Raw genomic sequence first — 26,954 nt, forward strand, 5'->3', positions numbered from 1 at the left:
TTATTATTTATTTATTTTGTTATTTTGAAAAAAATAAATTGAAAACTTTTTATTGAAATAATTCTTAAAATGTTTTAATATGTTAATAATATTGAGAGAACTTTTTCTTACCTATAGATTTCTTAGGCATCGCTTCTTAGAATACTTTAAAATCTCATCTTCAGAGGTTCAGATTCACTTTTCGTAAAAAATATGTCATGCATGCAATGCAAATGATAATATGTTGATGCACACATTTTATTTTTATTTTTATTTTTAGAAACTTTATTGCTTTTTTTATTGAATTATTATTTAAAATTTTAAAGAAAAGATAAAATTTTATCATGTTGAAGATTTTTTATAAATACTATAATATATTGATAATATTAAAAAAAAATCTTCTCACTTATGGATTTTATAAAGCATCACTACCCGGAATACTTTTAGAATCCCATCATCGTAAAAAATTTCTTCTTTCTTCATTTTTATTCATTTTATTATCAACTTTATAACAAAGAAAAAAAAAGATTTTTATTGTATTGAAACTTTTATTAAATACTCCAATGTGTTAGTAGTATTTAAAAAAATTTCTCACCTAAAATTTTTTAGGTGTCACTACTTTGAGTACCTTTGAATCTCATCATCGGATAAAAATTTTCTTTTCTTATATTTTTTCTTATTATTTTATTATTTTAATTATTATTTTTTAAAATTAACAAAATTATCAAAAATTTTAACAATATACTCATTATTTATTTATTTTATTTTTATTAATTATTATAAAAACAACATAGTTTATTTTGATACACTTAAACATTTTAACATACATAAATATTAATAGTAAAATTTAAAATAACAAAAATAATATTAAAAAATAATTTTAAAAATTTTAAAAATTTGTTTTTACTTGAACCGGATCAGTCAACGGTCTAGTCTGAATGGGTTTAACAATTTGATGGTTCAAACCAAGTTTATGACTGTTCACTATTGGTTCAACTGGATTGGCCTATGTTTGGGGTACAGATGGGTCGCAGGTTAGGTGCGCGGACCTTAGGTCGGATCAAGGGTAGCACACACATCTTGCAGGTGTCAAAACGACATCGTTCTGATCCTTATTAAAATTGTATCATTTTATCTTTTAGCACAACTACAAAAGCCCAAAATTTTTTTAGTTCATTTTTCTCTTTTCTTTTTCTTTCTACCTCTCTTTCTCTCTCAAACCTTCTCTCTCTAGGTCGATCAGTCGATCATCGTTCATCATGTCAACCACTGTTGCTGGTCATCGATCACTGTGCTAGTTGTCAAAAATCTCAAAACTTACCCACAAACTCCTCTTGCCTTCCTTTTTTGAGTTTAGCATCGCTTTCACCAGAAAGAGTCCCAAACGGCTTAAATCAACCTTCAAAGTTTTGGCCAAATCATTTTTTTTTTGTGTTTTTATATTTTTCATGATGGCGCTGGGTTCCTCGTTCCTAAGGGACTATGTTGCTTGGTTTTGGTTTTCCTCTTTTTTTTTTTTGCAGTGAGTTTTTCTAAAATTTTTGTGGAAAGTTTTTTTTTACAAGAAGTTTTTTTGTTTTTTCTTTTAATCTAATAATTTTTTTAACAGGGTTTATCCATTCTCCCATTGGGATTTGCCATAAAGCTTTATTTATGGAGTTCCGGCTGTGGTCTTATGCCTAGGTAGATGGCATAGGGCCTTGCAGGGGTGGGTGATGCTGTGTATGGCACCAAGGCACCAGCTTCCCCCTGCCTTTTTGTTTTTTCTGCTTTATCTGGCCTTGGCCCTATGTCTGAGTAGGTGGTACAGTTCCTTGTAGGGATGGGTGGTGCTAATAGTGCTGTACACCCAAGCACCCCTTGCCCATTTGTTTTTTTCTTTTTTTTGTATTTTTTTGTTTGTTTTTTTATATTCTGTTTAATTAATAAATTAATATCATTGTACTAAAAAATAAATAAAATAAAATAAAAATAAAAGCAAGCTTGGGCCTAAAGAATGAAACCGGGCTTAGGCCCAAATGAACAAAATTGAGCTTTGGTATGATTGAATTGAAATCAAGCCTCGATCCGATTGACTCAAAATCAGGCCTCAACCTAAGAACCTGTTATCAAGCAAATATTAAACCAAGATCCGATTAAAATTTCAAACAAATTTGGTGTCTATAGTAACAAAATTTATTTCAATGAAATTAAAAGTAACAGATGAAATTATGATCAATAGTACAAAATATGTGATTGGTAAAAATTACAATGGTTGTGGGATAAAAATGAAAAAATATATATCATTTAAGATATCAATAAAAAAATATATTAAAAACTATTTACATATATTTTAATGTTATTTAACTTTTAAAATTTTGAAAATTTTATTTTGGCACATTATTTTATATTAAAATAATAATTAGGACTTCAAACATTAACAATTATAATGTGTTGTTATTTACTTATTTATTTGTAATATTATATAACTAAGTTTTTTGCCTGTGCCATGCAAGAAATTTTTATCATATTTTTTTTAATTTAAAATTTTAATTAATATTAATTTTTATATTATATACAAATAAAAATATTCATAATCATTTATAACTTGTAGTAAAAAATTACAAAAATTGTCTATATATAAATTATTATGAAAGAATCCAAATAAGCGTTATGCAAGTTTTGAAAAAATTAATTTCAATAAATTTTCTTTTAATTGTGAAAGTAAAATTACATACTAAACTTGATAAAAAAAAGTCAATCTGTTATTTATAATTACATATACTCTTAAAAGTATATATTACTTTAGTGTGGAAACTAATATTTAAATGTGTGCCATATATTTATAGGTTGAAAACTTTAATTTTGTTTTTCTTTAAAACTTTTTGGGTAGTAAATTTATAAATTTTAATTTGAAATTTCATTGAAAATAAAAAGAAATTTAGCCTAAAATTAGGATTTACCATCCAATTAATGGAGGTAAAGATTATTATTTATATGATTTTGAATTCAAAATTTTTTATACAAATCAAATAGATTCACAATATTCATAATTAAATTTAACATTTCAAAACCAACATAAATAATATTCAAACTCCAAATTTTTCAAAAGAAAGTGGCTTATATGAATTGTGATTACATGCTTATATATTAAATTATTGCATGATAAATGTTTATTTTATTTTATTTTATTCTAAGAAGAAACGTACTATTTTGTAATATGATTGTAGGTTTAAATTAAGATTTATGATTTTAACTATTAGATAAAATTGTAAATAATTTGATCAAAATATAATTTTAAATTTAAATGTGTAATTTTAAATTGATATAAAATATATTTCTCTTTTATTTTACAACATAGGAAAATAAAGATAAAAAAAATTGGTAAATAATAGTGATTCAATCACAAACTTTATTTACTTAAATTTATGTGAATATTGATTTAAATGTTATATGATTTTTTATAATTCTTAAAATTTAGGAATTTAACCTTTAAAAACTATTTGAATTTTGTATTTCATATATGAATAAGAGTAAGGTATGAGATATATTTTTTGGATTTAAATTATGATAAAACTTATATATTTTGAAAGATTTGGCTAAATGTAAATTTTGAAACTTTAAAATTTTTAAAAATTGAATAATTAATTAAATTAAATTATTTAGAATCATCTTACGTGTCAATAATATAAATTGTTCATTTAAGTATCCACATAAATAAATTTAATTATGTTTTTAGGTATGTTGTAATATAATATTATATATAATTATATATTTATTTATTATTATAAATAAATAAATATTTTTAAATAAAAAATAAATAAGTTAAAAAAAAAAGGTTGGAAGGATTTAAGGGTGCATTTAGACACTGAACACTTAATGTGGTGCGATTTGCATCCCAGCCACACTAGTACCCATTTGGTTGGGTACCAAGGTGTGACACAATGAATGCTATCTCCACCGTGCTGCACCATTTTTTTTTTCATCATATATTTATATCATCGTCAGAAAAAAGCATCCCACCGCAACTCTTTATTCCATAATTTCCCATGGGTTATTTTTTTTCTACCCCATACTTATATTGCAATGATAAAAATATCCTTACCAATTAAAACCATTATTTGACTTTTCTTTCTATTATTTTTTTGTTATTTCATTTTTCTTTTATTTTAAAGTTTTCAAATAACTTGTTATAATAAATAAAAATCATTTATATATAAACTAATTAATAAATAAATATATAAAAATAATAAATACATAAATAAATAATTTTATTATAAAATAAATTACAATAAGTGAAAAAAAACATTTTTATAATTAAATAATTAACTAAAATAAATTACTATATAAATAATAAAGTAAATAAATATTAATAACTTTTATTTTGAGATTTGTAAATTTATTATTTTTTTCAAATCTATACCTATATATAAAAGGAGTCCCAAGACTCCAATTTCATATCCGTGTAATAATGAATGTCACAAAAAAATAATTTGAGAATAGATTAGAGTAACACCATTTTACAAATCAAACCCAAAAGGTTTTAGAGGGAGATTATATCAAAAACTCTCTAATTTTTTTTTCCCATTTCACACCAAAACTATTATCCAAGAAAACATCTTCTTTGACACCCCAAACTCTACTTTAACTTTCAACAACACCGTCTTTTAACTCTGCTTCTATAACTATCCTAGCTTTTTTTTTTTTTCATTGTTTTAGGTTTTTTTCCTGGATGATGAAATTCAATGTATTTTAACTGACAATTTAAGTTGTTTTGACATTGTTGTTTGTGTACATGTTTATTGTTTGTTTTTATTGTTTTTGTTTTTCATGCATTATACATAGTGTTCATTTTGTGGTTTCTAGATTTTGACTTTGTGTTTAGATTTTTTTTTTCATGCATGGTATTTTTTTTGTTAATCTATGTTTTTTTTTTTAATTTTTTTAGGTTAGTAATTAGGGATAATTTTATATTTGATAGTAAATCCTCCCATGGAAATCACAAAAGCTATGAAAAATGGTTCGACAAAAACCTAGCCATCAACCATTATGGCCACAACAACTGCATCAGCACAAAACCCTTCAGAAGCAACCATCGTTAATCCAATAGTAAAAAAGTGGCCTGGATGACTAGGACATTTCATGTTTCAGTTGATTGTGCCAATTTTAAAAGTGGGTAGCATAATTGGCCGTAATGGTTACTCATCAAGAATATGTGCGAGGAAACCCATGCCTACATTCATGTATTTTATAGTGTTATTGGCACTCCTGATCGCATTGTAACTTTTTTTTTTACTTTGGAACAAAATTTCCAAAAAATTCTATAATTGTTAGTTTCTGATTTTGGGTTTCGTTCTCTTTAGTTGATATACAGTATGCTTCTTAAAAAAATGAGTTGAAAGGTCAAATATGACAAAAATTCAAACCTAAAAACTACTTTATGCCTTTTTGGAAAGACAAAGTAAATAGTCAAAAGTAACGACTAAGTTAATAAGATATTAGTGTTAAATATCCTTTTTTTTTAAACCCTTTTAGCAGTTCTTTGAATTAATTGGATTTTTTTGTAGGTTTTAATTATTGAAAAGAAGAATTAGAGGTACTATTTTCCCCTGCAATGGATGCTATTATAAGAGTTTTCAAACTATCTCTGGATTGCCTAATAATGTTGGGGATGCTAATACAACTGAAGCTGTATTTTGTTTAATCTAGTTTTGGGTAGCATTTAAACAAGCAATCAATTTAATTGGAAAGCAAGGCTCCTTAATTAAGTCATTGCAATATAACATAAGTGCATCTGTGAGAGTGTTGTCATGAGGTATGTTTTGGACATTTGAAAATATTATTTCACTTCGTAAGAATTCTTTGGGTTCTTTTATATTCATCTATACATTTAGGTTTCATTTGATGTAAAGGACTTTAAATAGGGTCTAGGATAAAATAAGACAACATTGATCAATAAGTTGTCTTTATTTTGTAACTCAAATGCTCTCATCTTATTTTATGTAACATTGTTCATGTGTGATTATACAATTATTTTAGCTTTTCATAGGGTTGTTTAATCCTATTCATATAAGATAATTCATCCAACTAATTGTTTGGTCATTCTATTCACAGATAAATATATCATTAAATAAGAAATTATCCTATCCATTCCTACCCTAAGCTTGAAATGAACCTTAAATCAATAAAGCCGTAGCTAAATTCTGGATGCCTCAGTGCATTAGATGGATAAAATATTGAAATTCCATGTTTTTTAATTCATTATTTCATGTGTGTACACCTACATCCATGTATGTGCATACTTCATTTTCTATGTCTAAGGGAATTCATGTGCTTTAGATATGTGTTTATTTTGGCTCAAGGGTTTTATTGGAAGAGTTATTGTCTAAATCAACCAGATATGTCTTTTTTTTAATATTAATAAAGATTTAGAAAACTTAAGGGTGCTATTTTTCCAATTACATGTTTTCTTTTGCCTATCTTGCATTGGTTGAGTTATGATTTTTCTTTTTCAATTACAAAAAAAGGTTAGATAGTTATTAATTTGAAAGTCCGTTTCTTTTCCAACAAGCCATTTTGGAATGTTGTGCTTAATAATGAAGATGTTCCATTATCTCCTTCAACCTCTCCAACATTAGGGACTACTTGTGCACCCTTTTTTAAAGGGGTTCAAGAAATATAAAAAAAGGTGGAATCAATAGAAAATCCCATCTTCAAAGCTACAACTGTTCTTTGTGGAAAAATGATCCACGGAAGAAGGGTGATTACCTTATGTCTCTTATTCATTACCACCTCATCCAGTCTCATTCATAAGAAAGGCATGAAAAAGATACCAATAATAACAAGATGTCTTTTAATTTAGAATTTGCTATATGAAAATTCTCAATGACTTGATCAAAAAAAGATAATGTTTTAAGTTGTTGTGCTGTTCTTTATGGCTTAGTCCAACATATAGGTTGAAAATTCAATTAAGGGATTTTCAAAGTTGTCCTAATTTTTAATTTTTGTTGCAAAATTAGGTGGGAGCTGAGTTCATAGGCACTTTCATTCTAATCTCTGCTGGGACAGCCACAACCATTGTAAACCAAAAAACACAAGGTTTTGAAACTCTTATTAGCTTGGTTGCCTCCACTGGCCTTGCTGTCATGATTGTCATACTCTCAATTGGTCACTTTTCAAAAGCACATCTCAATCCAACAGTCACCATTACGTTTGCTACATTCAAACACTTTTCTTGGAAACATATACAACTAAACTTCCAGCTTTTCCATTTTTATATTTTCTTTTAAGTTCTTATGAAAACTTTACTATTTCTTTTAAATAACATCTTTGCGTTCTAATTTTGGACAGGTACCAATATACGTTGGAGCACAAGTAATGACATCATTATGTGCTACATTTGCACTAAAATGAGTATTTCATACAATTTTGGGAGAGAAGTGACAATTTCTTTAAGGGGATTTGGTTAAGCTTTTACTTTAGAGTTTATTATTAGCTTCAATCTCATATTTATGATTACTGCTGTTGCCACTGACACCAAAGCTATAAGTGCCCTTTTTCATCTATTTTTTTCAATTGTGAAATTAGCCAATCAAAGAGAATAGAGAAGAACTATAAACAATTGCAAACACTTTTAATGTACAAACAACTTGTACATGCAATTCCACATAAAAGCCATATTGGAAAAGACATTTCAATCAATAATTTTCATTTAAAAACTATATGATTCAATATTTAATATACATAAATTATGTGTTCATCAATTGATACATCTAACTTTTACAATGCATAAAATAAAGTTATATCATAATTTTAATCATGATTATTTAAAGTTTAGCACTTTACCAATACCTCATGCGGCCATTGGTATTTTTTATTTTCAAACTTTAGGAGACAAGAGCCAATAAAAATGGTTGGCACCCTAAAAATCTTAATCTCCAATGAATAAAAATAAAACTATAAGATAATAACAAATTCAAAGTTGTTCACATCCCCAAAATCATAGGTCAAGGTAGAGAAATACTAAGATATTGCACTAATCTTCACTTTCATTTTTCACATTATTCAATTTTATATCATTTCAAAAGTGGTTACTTGTCTTGCATTGGCTTAGTTATGGTTTTCCCTTTTCAATTACAAAAGAAGGCTAGATAGTTATTAATTTAGAAGTTTGTTTCTTCTTTAACAAGACATTTTGGAATATTGTACTTAACATTGAAATGATGTCTCTTGCCTTAACTTTCACCAAGTGAAAAATGAAAATAAACTTAACTTGGTGCCTATTACCATCCCTGTCAAGTTGAGGCTTTACCTTGATGATACACAAAATTTTATGGATCTGTAACTTTTTTTCATATAAAAAAACCTTTATGTTCATAACTTAAACAAGGCCACAACATAGCTATCTTCTTTGCTATCTTTCATTTCAATAACCCACAACATACTAGTAAATATTATGTTGTTCCTCTATGTAAATTTGTTTCATAATATTTTTTTAGGTTAGAGAAGTAGACTTCCCCATTTAAGGTATTTAATTGTTTTTGTGTAAAAATAAAACAAAAACTTTTTAATTATAGTAGTTGATTGTTTTTGATCAAACATTTGACTACTTCATTTTCAAACATGATAGTTAACTACCATTGGTCAAGCAATCAACTTCCGTAATTAACTTCTCTTTGAAACTTGATGCTTCATTTCTTTTTCAGGTATATCAAATTTCTTGTAGTCTTATATTTAAGTTGGATTTCTCCACTTACAGCCAATTTGTTTTAAGTTAGAGTTTATATGATATCAGAATCAAGATTTTTTTTTGTTGCTCTTTTCAAATTTATCAAGTAGTAAGATTCTTCTATCTTTACCTACATATGACAGAGGCCTATTAAGGTAGTGTTATTCTATATCTAATAAATATTCAATTTCCTATAATCTTATATTTAAGTTGGACCGCTCCATTTTATGGTCAATTGATTTTTAATTGGATATTTAACATAACTTGAATATAAGACTACAAAAAATTATATATTTATTAAATGTAGGATAACACTATATTAACAAGCTCTAATCACATGAAGCGGAGATTGAAAAAGCCTTCCAACTGACAAACTAAAAAAGGCCAATAAAAGAAAATCTTGACTCTTATACTATGTTACGTATCCAACTTAAAACTGATTAGCTAAAAATGAATGGGCTTAACCTGAATATAAAACTATAAGATGTGGGATAACATCATTTTAACGGAAAAGTATAGATAAGCTTATATTATATATATATATATAAGTTTATATATAAACTATTATTCTATATTTCAACATATAATTATTAAAATTTTTATTACTTAAAATTCTAAATATATTATTGTAATATAAAATATTGTATCATTATTTATTAAATTAAACTTTAAAAATTATAAATGTTAATAACATTAAAAACTATATAAAATAATTTTTAAATATTTAATAGCAAAAATTATTTGATATAAAAATAGTTTTAGTAATTTTTAATTTATTAGCAAAAATATTATTTAATATAAAATAATTTTAATAATTTTTAATATAATTTTACAAATATGAAATATATGCAAGTACAAACTTTAATCTAATATCTTTAATAATAATTTTTTCTTTTAACTACATTTTTCTATCATTATCATTATTATATTTGCATCAAAACTACATATTACAATTAATTTTAATCTGACCATTATAATAAATAATTTTACTACGATATTAACTAATTTCACCACTATTATAATTTTTAATCTTAACAAAAATAGTTTCACCGATGATACAACTGAACCATAAATACTACTGGATCCTTGAGTAAACGAATGGTGCAGCATGGTAGGATAATCCAACAAGCGACACCCATGTTACCCAAATGTCATTTCGGTTCAGTTGGAGACTCCAATTGCACAGAGCAGTGGAGCTCCTAGCGCAACCAAATGCCCTCTTTAATGTCGAACTATTGGCGATTTGAGAACGACTACAAACTTCTGCCCGGCATTGGGTTAAACAATATTATTGTCTCCCAAGTTGCTAAACATCTAATGGAAAATAGTGTGCCAACCACTAATTGAGTTCCCTCAGTGATGATTGCAGATGACAATCAATGTGCTTTGTCTTTGCCCAGGTAATACTTTGCGCTGATATCCTTGTCAAGTCCGATGTCACTCGATTTTATCTTCGTCTTGTATAAAAGGCGCGGTGATTGTAGTTTCCTTCCTTCGTATGTTATTGGGGTTCCCACACCCTATTGGGACCCATGCCCACTTACACGTTAATGTTTTTGATGATTGGAATCTAATTTCTAAATTTTAAATATGTAAAATTTTTTTAAAGTAAATTATCTAATTACTCTAAAGAGAATTAATTGGTTTTAAGGATACTTTTATCTATGAAGGTAAAGGAAAAATGAAGGGAAATATCAAATTAAATTATCAAATTATTTTGTGAGGTTTAATTGGTTTTTAGGGTTTTTTTTTAAGGTAAATGAAAAATAAAGAAAAAATGAAAAAAAGGGCAAGAAAGCAAAATAAAGAAAGGATTTTGAAAAAAAGTTTGAAAAAAGGCAAGAAAAAAAATTTACAAAAATAATTTTGGTTTTTTAGAGAAATAATTTATAACAATTATAGAATAATTAATTAATTATAATTCAAAATTTTGTGATTACTATTAAAATTTTATATAAAATTTATATTTATAAGTGATAGACTTTTATATTATCTTTATTATGATTATATAAGTATAAGATTATAGTAAAAAGAATTGAATATAAAATTATTGATTTTTTTTATTTTTATAATTTTTTTATTCCTTACATTTACATTTTTTTTGTTTTAAAATATTTTTTTAAAAAATATAATTTAGAATGATATAAGAAAATTTTTAGTTAATTTGTTTTTTTAAATTGAACAAAAATATTTGGAACTCTTTTTTTTTTTAAAGAGATGGATAAGGAAGACAAACCTAATGCATATTATATTACAGAATGTATAGATATCTGATAAGGTATGTCACGTAGATACTTACGTGAATAATTTATATTTTTTACATTTAAGATAATAATTTTATTTAAATTTTTAACCAAATAATCCCATTTAATAATTATTTCATTTTAAAAAATATTTGAGAGTTTAAAAATTAGATTTATTTTAATTTTCAAGAGTTCTATTTTAATTTAAATCAGATGAAATTTATTCCAAACTCATTTTTTTCAAATACATTTAGAATAAAATCAATAATTTTGTTATTTCTTTTTAAAAGTGAACTATTAAACCATCTATATATCTCTTTTCAAATTTAAAAATATATATAATTTAGATATATCTCTACAATCTAGATATATGATTTCTTTTTAAAAAAATATATAATTTAAATATATCTTTAATAATCTAGATATATCTATTTTAAATTTAAAAATTTTAAATATAAATTTATTTTTATAAATTTCCTAATAAATTTTAAAAGATCAAATAGCATTTTATTTTACTATTTAATAGATGTCATCTTCAACCTTGATGAAATATTCTTATGCTGAATTTTTTTTATTACTCATTTAGTCCATCAATTGCACATTTCTAAGGTATTCGTCGTACTTGTATCAAATAAAATATTATCTTCATCTCTTTCATTTACTACCAGTTGCATATATTCTTTTTTGATTTTGAGAAAACTATTATTTTTATTCTTAACAGATATTTAATGATTGAAAGGAATGTTAATTACAAAACACCTAGCCTAGAATTTTGAGAGTTTTCATTAGTAATTGATATTCCCTATAAAGAATACCAATGTGACAAAAATTCTTTATCAATTTCGTTCTATCAGCAAAACAATAGTTTTATAAGGTAAAAATCAATAAAAATTATAATGACAATATTTAAATATTGCATTTTGTTTAATTAAATTATTATAAAAAGTAAGAATTGAGGTATGTTTGCTTTGATGTTAAAGCTTAAGGCACTTTTGATCTTTATAATATAACAATAAAATAATTTTATGTGAGCTTTCTTTGTTTGTTACGTATTACTAACTATTGTATCCATAAAATGCAAAAATGAAAAGATTGAGTTGGGGTACTCCATTGTGTTAGAAGTAAGAAATTAAACTATGACAATGACAATGATATAATACCACTTCTTTTTATTTATTGACAATATTAATCTTTATAAGATGATAAATATATCTACTTTGCTATTAAACTTTATCATTTTATATTAATAACTTTACATTGAGACGGAGATGAAAAGTTTTTTTTTTTTTTATACAAGATTTTTCAAGACAATTATTTATAATATTTACAACTTTTTTTAATCTTTTTAATCAAATTATTCAAATAATAAAAAATATTATTTTTTAAATTTTGTAATATAAGAATTTTTTCATCAGATATGAATATTCAAATATAAACGATAAAAAAATTAAAGTGAAAATAAAATTATGTATTTTTAATTATGAATGATAATTTAATTAATTTGTACTTCATTATATTTTTAAGTATTATTCAATTTATATCCTTAAATTTAAGAAAATATTTATTGTTCAAAATTTTCCATCATTTTATAAATTTAAATGCATTATTTTTAAGTTTAAATGTGATAATTACATTAAATTTAAAAATAATTTATATAGAGATCAATCATTTATATTTTTATAAAAATTCAAAAAAAAATAATATTTTTTAATAATAATTTTATATTTTGTTGATATATTTGTTTAAAATTTAATATTATTTTTTAATTATAATTTTAAAATAAATTAATTAATTAATTAGTGCATCTCACATGTCACGAGTTACTAAATTTATATAAAAGTAAAAATAATAAACAAAAATATGAATTAATTTCATTATCCTTATTTGGTTTTTCATGTTTCATGTTGCATTTCTCTATGTTTCGTTTTTGTTATATATATTTGTTTCAAGAAAATATAACTTAGAAAAACTTTTAAAAATATCAAATATTAAAACTTTATGAGCAAAGTTTATATTTTAAAATTTTAAAAAATGACATGTTTTGAACTGTCATTTTTTGGACTTTGTATTTTTTAGTTTTTTTAAGTTTTGGACATTTTCCTTTTATTTGTCTTTGTTTTCTTAATTTTTGTTTTTAATTTGAACTACAAAGGAAAAATAGAGAAAAAAGAAAAAAGCATGACGCTTTTTCACTGTTACATTTGTTACCCAGCCACCAGCAACGAGGCTCAGCCCAGGTTTTATATATATATATATATATATAAAGGATGCAGTAGGAGGACATAGCAATTCTTTTGCATGCGATGATGTCACTGCTACGCCCCTTACTTAGCCGATTGGTGGAGAATCTTCCAATTATTCAGTTGAAAAGTACGGTTCTGTCAGAAAACTGAAAAGTTTATGTTTTGACCTCGATCTAGCAATTGAATTGAATTTGAACCCTATTAATATTTTGTTTTTTTTTTATTTTTTTTATTTTATCTTGGGTTAATATATTTTTTTTAATAAGAAAAAATTTGAGGTTGCTCAATTTTATGGGTTAAAGTAAAATGTGTGATATTTAATAACTTAAAAACAAATAATTTTAAGTTATGCAGATAATTTTAATAAGTGATTATCAATAAAATTTGAATCTAAAATTTTTTTGTTGAATCAACCAAGTATCTTGGGTTAATATTGTTTCTGGGTTGTCTTTAGAGAAGCATAAGAGACGGGGTCTTTGAAGAACGAAAGAGAAACGGGCCATATTGTGGAGGAATCCGAGGAGGCTGTTGTATACGTTAATGGAGTCCGCAAAGTGTTGCCTGATGGATTGGCTCACTTGAGTTTACTTGAGTACCTCAGAGGTAATAATATTTTTGTTGGATTTTGTTTGTTTCTTTGAAAGTATTGTCAGAGAAAAGATCAGAAAGGCTTTTCACAATCTTGCAAGCTCAGCTCACTTGAAGTTTGGGTATTTTGTGGGGTCAAACTTACTTTTGGTTTTGTGTTTTTCATTTTTTTTTTTCAGTTTTTTGAGAGGTGGATTTAAGTTATTCAAGCGTACTACTTCTTCTGTGTTAGCCTTTCTCAATGCATCCATCAATCTTTCTAGTATTGTGATTGGTGTTGGATTGCTTTATTTCAGTATTGAACTTTGTTTAGCTCTATTGGAAATGTAGGAAAAGGAATGAGAACAACGCAAATAAAGTTTGAAACTTTTGGAGCCCCGATAGATGAATAAAAGTTATTGAACTTAATTTCAATTAGTGACGTGTTGGTAGTTTCCAAGAAAATAGAGGAAATTGAAAAAAAGAAAAAAGACGAAGTTCAAAAAATATAATTAATTCCGATTACACTCATATTCTAAAGCATAGTTAATCATAAGATTGGTAGGGGCGTAGGGCTTAGTTAATCAATCTACCAAAAAAATTTTTTTTGTAAGAATTAGTTGTTTCCTTGAACCAAGTATATGAAATGTTTTTGGTTTCCAAGAGCATGGAGTGAATGAAAATCCTAGAAACCTTGCTACATTTAACGGATTAGGCCATTGAGGATAGGCCTGCTTTGTTTCACCAATTAATTATTGTCTTCCTCACTTTTTCACTTGAAATCTAGATTTAGTCAATGAAATATGTTAGATTGCCTATAAACTGGAGTGAGGGAGAGAGGTGTTAAAATGAGTATATACTTTGAATCTTCAGTTACTGACAAGCTAAAAGATCTGGTTGGGCTTTTTCCTTTTTTGTTTTTGTTGACTTTTTCCTTTATTTCGACTTGTCTATAAAGTGTTTTGCTATGTGTACTTTCAATTCATCGAGCATTTTATCGGGAAGTTAATGTTCAAACTCTGTTTCGTATTCACCAAGTCGATATTGTTGGGATGCAGGGAAATACTTCATTCCAGAATAACAAAATACAAGATACACTTATGGATAGGACTTCTAGACCGTTATTACTAGACAGTTTAATTGCCAGCTCATGTTCAAGTTTACTGGATACACCTAAGAGTAAAAGCCACATTGACCTCTACTTCTTTCACTTAACAAATAAGTAAACCAACTCAATAACTCAAGTCAATCCTAACTTTCCTTGTTATTCTGCTTCTGTTGTGCTCTGTCATAAGCTTCTAATATTTTCCATGAGTTGAGAATTACCTTCTAACAGATAATCGGTTTTCTTTTGGAGGAGAAGTTAGTGTTCTGACTTTTAATGGTTCTTTAATTTGAGATATGTATGTTCTTCACTTTTAAATATCAACTTTTACGCATATCTGATGTCAAGTGTGGTTCTGTTAGTGGAACTGCAAAAAGCAATTTATCTTTAGAACATTAATTTATTTAAGAAACCTATTTTAGAAATTACCTAATTTTTTTTTCTTTGTGGAAACTTATCATATGAGATTTAGCTTTGGTTTGTGGTTACTACCAGCTTTATGTACTTTACAAATGATGGTTTTCTGAGTTCGTTTCTTTCTATTGAGGTCATCAACTTTCTTTTGGCTAACTTTGCATTATCCTCTGACTGAACTTGAAGTTATTTGGTGGCAAACATTTATATTTGGTTTCCGTTTTTATTTTTTTATTTTTTTATTTTTTCTGTTTAATTGAAATTTTAATGCTTGTAAGGACTAGATTCTTGTGTAGGATGTTCAAGGTTTTCTTTTTTCACCATTCTCTTTTCTTTTCTTTTTTTTTTTTTTTATGTGTTTTTCTTTTAGTGTTGTCACATGGTAGTAGAGTAGCAAAAACTAATCTGAGTTCATTTTGTTGGTAAAGACATTGGATTGACAGGAACAAAGCTTGGCTGTGGTGAAGGTGGTTGTGGGGCTTGTTTAGTGATTATTTCTCGTTATGATAGAAAGTTGAAGAAATGTATGAGTCTTTCTATCCCCTTCTTTCTTTCAAATTTTTATAATGCTATAATTTAAATGCTTTCCATCATTTCCCAGAATCTGCATAAGATAGACGTTTTGAAAATCTTATTTCGGGCATTATGCTGTCAATGCATGCTTGGCTCCTCTTTATTCAGTAGAAGGAATGTTATTACAGTGGAGGGAGTTGGGAACCGCAAAAGTGGCTTGCATCCCATACAAGTAATATTTGCTTCTTCTTTTTTGGGATTGCTCTTAATGGTGCCTTTTATTTTTTTAATATATTTCATTGGCTTAAATCTTGTGAGGAACTCTATTTTGGTTGTATGGCTCCTAGATGGTATTGATAGAGTGAATGACTATTTTGATTGCTTGTGGCAAATGTGAGAATATTCAGTATTCATCTGTTGTCTTGGGGTGTATACTGTGCTATTCTTCAGAGTCTTACTTGAACTTTTCAATTGCAATCAAGGTTGCTGATTGCATTTTAATTACAAAATCAATATACACAAGCTATTTATAAAACTTGAATCTTACTATTTCATTAGATGTCTAATTGGATAAACTATAAAACCATGATGCTTCTAAATTCTGTTTTTTCATAAAACTTAGACATGAAGAAAATCTTGTTAAAGTCACGGGAAAGATGAGAAGAATGAATAGATGGTTCGAATGATATGAACTTAAATATGAAGTATGCTATAAAAACCAACAATAATCCTTCAATGAAGAATGGTCAACTAATTTGTTTTGTGCCCTTTTGTCTCTAATAAGAGAAAATGCAATTTATTAAGTTTTCTTCTTCCCTCTTCAAATTGACTCTTTGCTTCCTAATATTTCTTTCTCCATCTTGCCTCTCCTATGTTATGTTGTTCCTTATATGTGTTCTTCATATTTTGTGGCTTTAATTTTTCTGCAGGAGTCGTTGGCTCGTTCTCATGGCTCCCAATGTAGATTTTGCACTCCTGGATTTATCGTGTCATTGTATGCATTGTTGTGGTCTAGTCAAATACCTCCTAATGAAGAGCAAATCGAAGAATCTCTTGCTGGAAACTTATGTCGCTGCACTGGTTATAGACCAATTGTTGATGCATTTCAAGTTTTTTCCAAAACCAATGATGCACTATATACAGATATATCTTCACTTAGCCTTCAGGATGGTGAGTTTGTTTGTCTTTCAATGGGTAAACCCTGTTCATGTTGATCACAAACTGTAAAGGATATAGACACCAATGGCCAAACTCTTTGTAGTACTAGGTATAAACCTATCTTGTACAGTGAGGTAGATGGAAGCACATATACAGATAAAGAACTTATATTTCCTCCTCAGCTGTTACTAAGGAAATTAACTCCTTTAAATTTGAGTGGAATGGGAGGGCTTAAATGGTATCATCCCTTAATGGTTAAACACGTGCTTGAATTGAAGCAGAAATACCCAAAAGCGAAATTGTTGATAGATAATACTGAGGTTGGTATTGAGATGAGACTGAAGAGAATGCCATATCAAGTTTTGATCTCTGTTGCACATGTTCCTGAACTCAACATGTTAAATGTCAATGAAGATGGGATAGAGATAGGTGCAGCAGTAAGACTGACTGAACTCTTGAATTTATTTAGAGAGGTTGTAACTCAACATCCTGCTAATGAAACATCAGCATGCAAAGCCTTCATTAAACAGTTGAAGTAGTTTGCTGGGACTCAAATAAAAAATGTTGCATCTGTTGGAGGAAATGTGTGTACGGCTAGTCCAATTTCAGACTTAAACCTTCTTTGGATGGCTGCAAGAGCAAAGTTTCAAATCATTAATTGCAATGGGAATATTAGAACTGCTCTGGCAGAAAATTTCTTCCTTGGCTACCGTAAAGTGGATTTGGCAGGGGATGAAATATTATTGGCAGTATTCTTACCCTCGAGTAGGCCTTTTGAATATGTCAAAGAATTTAAACAATCTCATAGAAGGGATGCTGATATTGCCATTGTGAATGCTGGAATGCATGTCTGGCTGGAAGAAGAAGGTGAAGAGTGGGTTGTTTCAGATGCATCAGTTGCTTATGGTGGGGTGGCACCTCTCTCTTTATGTGCAATTAAAACAAAAGAATTTTTAATTGGAAAGAAATGGAACCAGGATGTGCAACAGGGTGCTTTGAATGTCTTATGAACCGATATTGTGCACAAGGAAGATGCTTCCGGTGGGATGGTGGAGTTCAAAAATCTTTGACCCTTAGCTTCTTCTTTAAATTTTTCCTTTTGGTTTCACATCAAATTCATGGAAATAAATCTATTAAGCAAGATGTATCATCATCACATTTGTCAGCTATAATACCACTAGTTGCAAGTCAGGACTATGAAATCAAGAAACATGGAACATCTGTAGGTTCACCAGAGGTTCATCTATCTTCCAGGCTTCAGGTATGTGAATTCACAATGCTATAATCCATGGTACTGGTTTTGTAATTTCAAGGATATTTTAAACCGGTTTTAAGTGGAGAGTTCAAAATTAAGGGTGTTACTTTTTCTTTTAAAGTTATGCTTGTTTCTGGTGTTTTGCTACTGTTCACATGTGTGTACCTCTGCTGTTGATGCTCGCATGCGTTAACCTATGTATATGAAAATTTTTCTTGTTGTACTGGTTAATGGCTGAGATGATCACCTACCATGTCAAGTTTTTGGTTTTTTTTTTTTTCTTTCTTTTTTTTTGTACTCAGGTCATTTTGACATATCATTAGTCCTCAATGGGTTGGATAATATTCTTTCCCACTGTTACACATCTCCTAATTGTTAACAGATATTGACTAAGTGCTTCTGATGCTTATTCTTTGGTTGAGTTTTGTCTACAAGATTATCTTCATGCAATTGTTTATGTATCATGTTTTCCAGGTTACCGGAGAGGCAGAATATACTGATGATACACCGATGCCTCCTAATGGTTTGCATGCAGCACTAATTTTGAGCAAAAAGCCTCATGCTTGAATATTATCCATAGATGATTCAGGTGCCAAGTCTTCACCTGGATTTGCTGGCATCTTCTTTGCCAAGGATGTTCCTGGTAATAATAAAATTGGACCAGTTGTTATGGATGAGGAGCTATTTGCTTCAGAATTTGTCACTTCTGTGGGGCAGGTAAAAAGCTTATTGGATACTATTGTGGGAAAACACTTATTTACAGCTGGTTGTAATCTTGTAATCTGTATATTTATATTTGTATCTCTAGAATTAAGTATTTGTATCTCTAAAATTAGGATAGACAATCTCTCAATTATATGATTAGTTTTTTAGGAAGATTTAGTTTCCTAGTTTAACCCCTATATAAACCTAAGATTCTTGTATAATTCTTAATAAGCAGTTTTCCAATATACATTCAGTTTCCACACTGATTTATTTCTTAGTTTTTCCACATAGTATGAGAGCTTTAGGCTTTTCTTGGGAAGCAAAATTTTCAATCTTCATTGCTGACTTTTTTAGGCCTTCATTGTCGAATCCTGTTTAGGCCTTCATTGCCGAACCCTTTCAAAGAAAGATATCACTATCACTCAATTTGAGGAAATGTTAACTGGGAAAATCACTGGAGTACTACAGATGTCTCAGAAACAAGGAGAGTTCGACAGGGAAAAGATTGAAAAGTTGAGAAACTTATTGAAAATCCTTGAAAAGCCTACTATGGTATGTTCTTTGGGTAAGGTTTCTAATTCAGGTAAAGCTTTCGGTTCTCATGGATTAAATGTCTCGGCTAAGTTTATTACGAGTTCTTAGGTCATTGACTCAAGAGCCACAGACCACATGATACATTCCTCACAAAAGTTTAGTACATATAATCTGTGTCCTAGTAATAAAAAAATTATTGTTGCAGATGGTTCACTTACCATAGTAGCAGAATTAGGAGATGTTCAAGTTAATCCCTCGTTTGTTCTAAAAAATATTCTTCATGTTCTTGGATTGTCTACTAATCTGATATTTATACAAAAACTTACTAGAGATATGAATTGCAAAGTAACTTTTTATCCCTCTTATTGTGAATTTTAGGACTAGAGTTTGGGAAAGATGATTGGACTTGCTAAGGAGAAGGATGGACTATACTATCTTGAGACATCAAATAACACAAGTAGTATCAAGAATAGTTTACCTTTGTCATTTCTTTCTGAAAAATCTTCCAATAAAGACAAAATTTGGCTTTATCATTTTCGTCTTGGACATCCTTCTTTTGAAACCTTGAGAAATATGTTTTCTTCTTTGTTCAAAAGATTAAATGTTGAAGATTTTCATTGTGATGTTTGCGAACTTGCAAAGTATAGACGTGTGTCTTTTTCAATCAATAACAAAAAAAGTTCTACTCCCCTTTACTTGATTCATAGTGACATTTGGGGTCCTTTTACAATTTCTAATATTTCTAGTGCGAGATGGTTTGTTTCATTCATAGATGATTGTACCAGGGTCTCTTGGGTTTTTTTACTTAAATCTAAATCAGATGTGAATAGTGTGTTTTTAAGCTTTCAAAACATGATCCAAAATCAATTTGGAGTGAGAATCAAGAGATTTAGGTCTGATAATGCAAGAGACTACTTCAACCAGAGTCTATCCACCTATTTCCAAAAAGAGGGGATTATCCATAAGTCATCTTGTGTTAATACTCCACAGCAGAATGGAGTGGCAGAGAGAAAAAATAGCCATTTACTAGCCACAACCTGAGCCTTTCTTTTTCAAGTCTATCCACCTATTTCCAAAAAGAGGGGATTATCCATAAGTCATCTTGTGTTAATATTCCACAGCAGAATGGAGTGACAGAGAGGAAAAATAGCCATTTACTAGCCACAACCTAAGCCTTTCTTTTTCAAGCAAATGTCCCTAAATCTTACTGGGAGGAAGCTGTTCTCACTGCCACACACATTATAAATAGGTTACCTTCAAGAGTTTTAGGATTTAAAACTCCTATGGAACTACTCTCACAATTTTATCCCAACCTCAATACCACAAACAATCTCACACCTAGGATATTTGGTTGTACATCATTTGTTCATGTTCACAGTCATAACAGGAGAAAGTTGGATCCAAGAGCGATTAAGTGTATTTTTGTGGGGGTATTCTTCAACTCAAAAAGGATATAAGTGCTATCATCCTCCTACCAAAAAATTCTGTCTGTAGATGTCATTTTTGAAAAAAATAAACCATTTTTTACTCAACCTTATCTTCAGGGGGAGACTTCATTCATGGAAGATAAGGATAAAGACTTCTTTTTGCTTGATTTGCCCCATTCTTCAACATTTACACCCATTAATTCTTCTAAGTCAAAACCTGTTTCTGCTGAGACCAAGTCAAACGCTAAATTTAAGTCTGAACCCATTCCAAATACGAAAGATGTGACAAAGGATAATATTGTTCTAGATTCTATGAAAGAATTACAGGTGTACTCAAGAAGGAAAGTTTCAGATCCTGAACCAATGCCAGTCCAAGAACCTGATCCTAACTCTGAAAATGAGGTAACTACAGTTTTTGACTTTGTTTCTCAAAATGAGCATGAATCTCCTAAAACTATAACTAGTGATTATGATCTGCCTATTGCCATTAGGAAATGAACCAGAGAATGTACCAAGCATCCATTATACCCAATTTCTAATTTTATGTCATTTGAAAAATTCTCACCATCCCATAAAAATTTTCTTGTGAGCCTAAACACTATTTCTATTCCAACTATATTATCCGAGGCATTATCTAGTGAGAAATGGAGGCAAGCCATGAAAATAGAAATGGAGGCCTTAGAGAAAAATCAGACATGGAAACTGGTAGAGTTGCCTAAAAGAAAAAATTCAGTGGTGTAAATGGGTTTTCACTATAAAATACAAGATAGATGGTACTATTGAAAGGTATAAAGCCAGGTTAGTGGCTAAGGGCTACACTCAAACCTATGGAGTGGATTACCAGGAAACCTTTGCTCCAGTTGCCAAGATGAATACAGTTACGATTTTGTTATCATTGGCTGCAAATTACAATTGGTAGCTTCAACAATTTGATGTAAAGAATGCTTTTCTACATGGTGATTTGGAAGAAGAAATATATATAAAGGTTCCACCGGGATTTGGAGGTCATCTAGAAGCAAACAAAGTATGTAAGCTGAAAAAAGCTTTATATGGCCTTAAACAGTCTCTTAGAGCTTGGTTCGGGAGATTTGCCAAAGTGATGCTAGCAATGGGATATAAACAGAGCCAATGAGATCACACATTGTTTATCAAGCACTCTAATTCAGGGAGAGTCACAGTTCTATTAGTGTATGTTGATGATGTAATTGTAACTGGAGATGATGAAAAAGAGAGAGAATCTCTAAAACAGTATTTGGCTAGAGAATTTGAGATAAAAGAGCTAGGGAGATTGAAATACTTCCTAGGAATTGAAGTAGCTCACTCACGGCATGGTATTTTCATCTCACAATAGAAATATGTGATGGATCTTCTGAAGGAAACTGGGAAGCTTGCATGTAAACCTGCAAATACTCTTATAGATCCTAATCATAAAATTGGAGAAGCTAATGAAGATGCTGCTGTAAATAGAGAGATGTACTAAAGACTAGTTGGAAGACTCATTTATCTCTCACATACTAGACCTGATATAGCATATGCTGTGAGTATGGTAAGTCAATTTATGCATAGTCCTAAAAAAGTGCACCTACAGGCTGTCTACCGTATATTGCACTATTTGAAGGCCAATCCTGAGAGAGGTATCTTATTCAAAAGAAATTCGGGGTTAGTTCTAAAAGTATATACAAATGCTGATTATGCAGGTTCAGTAACTGATAGAAGATCCACCTCAGGCTACTGCACTTTCTTAGGTGGTAATCTTGTGACTTGGAGGAGTAAAAAACAGAATGTGGTGGCAAGATCAAGTGCTGAAGCAGAGTTCAGAGCAATGGCTCAAGGAATTTGTGAACTACTATGGTTAAAGATTATCCTATAAGACTTGAAGATCAAGTGGGATGGACCAATAAGACTCTACTATGATAACAAGTCTGCAATAAGCATTGTACACAATCTTTTGCAACATGACAGAACAAAACACATTGAAGTAGACCGGCATTTCATAAAGGAGAAACTAGACAGTGGGTTGATTTGTACACCTTATGTATCAACCAAGGGTCAACTTGCAGATGTGTTGACTAAAGGTCTCAGTAGTGCCACATTTCAAGAAATTATTTCCAAGTTGGGAATGGAAAACACCTATTCATCAGCTTGAGGGGGAGTGTGGGAAAAACTTATTTACAGCTGGTTGTAATCTTGTAATCTGTATATTTATATTTGTATCTTTAGAATTAAGTATTTGTATCTGTAAAATTAGGATAGACAATCCCTCAATTATAGGATTAGTTTTTTAGGAAGATTTAGTTTCCTAATTTAATCCCTAGTTAGTTGTATATAAACCTAAGATTCTTGTATAATTCTGAATAAGCAGTTTTTCAATATACATTCAGTTTTCACACTGATTTATTTCTTAGTTTTTCCACAACTATATATATATATATATATATATAGTTAAACCATTGTTAGTGGCAAAACTTGGCAAACCTTGAGAGAGCAGAAAGGGTTGCTTATGTGCTTAAGAAAGCAATTGAAACCAAACTTCAACCTTTTATTACTAGATGTACATCAGAAGATGTGACATCCATGCAATTACTGGGGGAGGCTTGAGACAACTTTTTTTGGCTAAAATTCAATAATCAACTCATCCATAATGCAGGGAGAGTCAAATCAATTTCTTGATATGTTTTGTAAACACATTGCTAATTTATACAGGTTATAGGAGTTGTTGTGGCTGATACGCATGAAAATGCAAAACTAGGAGCCGGAAAAGTTCATGTGGAATATGAAGAGCTCCCAATTCGGAGAAGCTTCTGAGAAAAGGGGATATAGATCTCTGTTTTCAATCAGATCAATGTGAAAAGATCATAGTGGGAAAAGTTCAAGTGGGTGGTCAGGAGCACTTCTACTTGGAGCCCCAGAGCAGCTTAGTTTGGACCATGGATGGTGGCAATGATGTTCATATGATTTCATCCACTCAAGTAAGAATACCAAAACTTAGAAATTAATTTCCTATATTTCTTTTATTCATCTGCCTTGGTTTGATTGGATTAGATAAAATATGATAAACTCATACGAGTCCCTATCTCAACTCAAATTGTGTATAAAATTTAATATTTCATTATGAGAGTTACTGATTTAGATTATTCGAAATACTGGGAATTCATATAGGTGGAAGTGTGGATGACAGTAGGGGAAATTTGGAAAAAAAAAATAGCTGCAAGGTTCAGAAATGACTTATTATATACCATTTAATGTTGTTAGGCCATTGTAAATTTTGAACCAATGCATCAATTTTCTATGACTTAGCATGAAACGATAGGCATGGATATTGTTGATTGGTGATCACTACTTTTGGTCAGCAATTGTTTACTGAGTCATGTTGGTTGCCACTGTTGTGCCTATATACTGACTCATAAAACCACCAATTCTCCTCAACATGTAGAGCCACCAAATTCAAGATATAGAACTCAGTAGAATGTAGGAATACTTGTGACTTCAGAGGTCTGTCTGAGTTTCAATATGACTGATATTTCAGAACCATGCTCGACTAAATGCCATACTGCTCTAGTTCCTAACTCTTTGGACAGAGGTTCTAATGCAGAGTTAATTTTTTGCACTTCCCAGCTTCAGGTCATGTTTCTATTTGGTGTGTCTATTTAACAGTTACAGGTCCTAAATTTGAGTGTGTTTTGGTTAGATATCAAGCTTGTAGTTATGTCCCATTTGGCGTGCTTGTCTTATTTGGTTTTCCCATGTGTATTTGTTATTTTTTTCCGAATATCTGTGTTCATTTTGTATGTTTTGCTCATGGTGGCCCTTGTTTATTCCTATGTTTAACAAATTTATTAAACAATTGTTATAGTTCCTAACCTAAAAGTTTTGTAGGATGCTTTGTCAAGTGTCTCTATGGAGTACATGCTTTATCTAATGTTTTCTATTTTTTATCTTTTTATTATTTTTGGGGGGAATAATGTAATTTTGTCACTATTTGTATGCAGGCCCCTTGGAAGCACCAGAAATATGTTTCTCATGTTCTTGGTCTTCCAATGTCGAAAGTAGTTTGTAAAACTAAATGGATTGGTGGTGGATTTAGTGGAAAGGAGACTCGATCAGCTTTCCTTGCTTCTGCTGCTGCTGTCCCATCTTATCTGATGAATAGGCCAGTGAAACTAACACAAGATAGAGATATAGACATGATGACATCAAGGCAGCACCATAGCTTTCTTGGAAAGTACAAGGTACTGACTACTAAGTGGATTAACTTGGTGGATCAGTCTATGGAAACATTTCAATATTGTATTAGTTTGGTATATTTATTTTTCTTTTTTTTTTTTTCGGTTTGTGTTTATATATTTTAATTGTCAAAAAAATAGGAAGGGGAAAGGCCTTATGGCCAGAACATCTTTGAATATATTACCAGTTGTTCCTAACATCAATTTTTGACTCAGCTGACTTCCATCAGTTACATGCATTATGTTTGCATGTTTATGAGCTTGTCATCATTTTTATCATGGAGTAGCATAACAGTAGAATAAAATTACTTCATCTAGGTTGGGTTTACAAAAAAGGAAAAAGTGCTGGCTTTCGATCTTCAATCTACAATAATGCTGGAAATTCACTTGATCTGTCTCTTGTTGTACTTGAACGTGCTAAGTTTCACTCAGACAATGTCTATGAGATGCCAAATGTCAGAATTTTTGGAAGTGTCTGCTTTACTAATTTTCTAAGTAACACTGCATTCCTGGGGTTTGGTGGTCCTCAAGGTATACTTATAGCTGAGAATTGGATTTAAAGAATTGCTTTTGAACTTATCAAGAGTCCGGAAGAGATTAGGGTAAGTTTTTATATTTATGTTACTTTATTACTGCCAATAGTATTGCAGTTCAAAAATGACGTCAGGGCTCATTATTGGAAATTTGATCAGGAGATTAACTTTTAAGGTGAAGGATCAATATTGCATTATGGTCAACAACTAGAACACTGTACTCAGGCTCAGATGTGGAATGAGCTGAAATTATCTTGTGGCTTTCTGAAGGTTTGAGAAGAAGTCGATGAATTTAATCTTTTCAATTGGCGGAAGAAGCATGGTCTTGCTATGTTTCCAACAAAATTTGGCATATCCTTTACAACTAAGTTCATGAATTAGGTAACATTTGAAATTATTTATTAAGGGTTGTCTCTTCTGTGGGCTTTTGCATCTATGATTTTTGCTGAACTATATTTGTTTCATTGATATATTGAGGAATAATGTGTGTGTATGTTGTTTAATCTGCCACTAATGCATAGCAGGGAGCAGCAGTAGATGGTGGATGTAAAGCACATTTTAAGCATACATCTTTGTAATAGATTCATATATCATGGACAGTAAAACGTAAGAGTCCCTGTTATGAATCATAAGTGAATCTGCTGCCACCTGATTCATCATAATTCTCACCTGCCCCCCCCCCCCTCCCTTTTTCTTACTCCTAACTTTCTCTTTACGCAGAATTTTGGTTCAGTCATGGATTTTTTTTTTACAGTATTTTAAGCTGATAAATGTCTTTGTTAACTTTCAAAGACTGCTGATATGGTTGATTCCAAGAATCAGTCTCTCAGTTTCAACTATGTTTCTACATGTTAAATTTTAGGATAGGCATCAAACTTAAAATCAATTGGCTATAGGTGGAGAGGCCCTTGTTATATTTATGTGACCAGGGTACCTCAAATTTAAACGATAGAGGATTTTCTTCATCACCACTTTAATACATGTAGCTAGGAAATATAATTTTGTGTGCAGTGCAACTTTTCAAAGTTTCATTCCTGATAATTTCTTATTTTTTGCTCAATTTTAAATGGAATAATAGAATTGAAAGGCTTACAATGTCTTGGAAATATGATTGGGTCCTGAATTCCTGATTTGAACTTTAGACATTTCAGGGATATGGTAAGTGTACAATGGACAACTTAGTCTTTGTCCCATCTGTTTTGATGTACACGAACATGTATTTCTGTTTCTTGGCATGAGAGTACAGTTTTTCTGCTTAAAAGGAAAACGATATACAAAATAAAAAAGCTATATATTTACATAATATACGAGAGATGCCAGATGTGTTTTCTGTGTATTACAGTTTTCT

At 29.7% G+C, this 26,954-nt stretch overlaps 2 pseudogenes across 1 annotated transcript; both read left to right on the plus strand.

The window, feature by feature from the left end:
- Positions 1–1,002: 1,002 nt before the first annotated feature.
- On the plus strand, positions 1,003–7,562 carry LOC111284317 (aquaporin NIP6-1-like; annotated as a pseudogene).
- A 5,673-nt stretch (positions 7,563–13,235) lies between these two features.
- On the plus strand, positions 13,236–26,128 carry LOC111284318 (xanthine dehydrogenase 1-like; annotated as a pseudogene). Its single transcript, XR_016342576.1, has 8 exons — positions 13,236–13,299; positions 13,638–13,775; positions 15,687–15,786; positions 15,899–16,003; positions 16,701–18,190; positions 18,659–18,901; positions 23,554–23,819; positions 24,840–26,128. The product of XR_016342576.1 is annotated as a xanthine dehydrogenase 1-like (transcript).
- The last annotated feature ends 826 nt before the right edge of the window (positions 26,129–26,954 follow it).

This window comes from Durio zibethinus, chromosome 6 (assembly GCF_047325235.1).
Source record: "Durio zibethinus cultivar Kanyao isolate XHJ-2024 chromosome 6, ASM4732523v1, whole genome shotgun sequence".
Classification (NCBI taxonomy): Eukaryota; Viridiplantae; Streptophyta; class Magnoliopsida; order Malvales; family Malvaceae; genus Durio; species Durio zibethinus.